The sequence below is a fragment of the Penaeus monodon genome, chromosome 22 (assembly GCF_015228065.2).
Source record: "Penaeus monodon isolate SGIC_2016 chromosome 22, NSTDA_Pmon_1, whole genome shotgun sequence".
Lineage (NCBI taxonomy): Eukaryota > Metazoa > Arthropoda > Malacostraca > Decapoda > Penaeidae > Penaeus > Penaeus monodon.
In genome coordinates this window covers 39,813,762-39,814,117 of record NC_051407.1, presented here as the reverse complement: position 1 = coordinate 39,814,117, position 356 = coordinate 39,813,762, and the positions used below count along the sequence as shown (strand labels likewise).

The 356-nt window shown below is 28.7% G+C and overlaps 1 protein-coding gene across 1 annotated transcript in view; it reads right to left on the bottom strand.

Moving 5' to 3' along the window:
- Positions 1-356, bottom strand: part of LOC119587128 (probable G-protein coupled receptor CG31760) — a gene marked incomplete in the record, with an annotated part of 16,856 nt that overhangs the window by 10,146 nt on the left and 6,354 nt on the right.

The following is a 356-nucleotide window of genomic DNA, read 5'->3' as shown; positions in this document are numbered from 1 at the left end:
TCAAACAATATAAATACAACGCATAATGCTTTTTATTTATTCAGCTCTTTCTTTTTTAAAGTTAACGGTACAGATAGGCCCCAAAATTTTGTTTAAAAATGTGCATACTGCGAGGAGAAAAATAAAAGAAATTTTTGTTGAAGGATGCCAATTTAAAAAGCGGTCGAGGTAAAAGTTTTCAAAGTTTTATGAATCTGAAATGAAAATTTTTCGCTCCCCTTTAGAGTACTGTGAATATTTTTCTAATGAAATTTTTTCACCCAAAAGCACTGATGTTGGGAATGTTTGTGAGAAGTGTAGCAGCAAACACAAAAACGAAATTTAGTAATTTTTTTAAATTTGTCAAAAATTTTTTA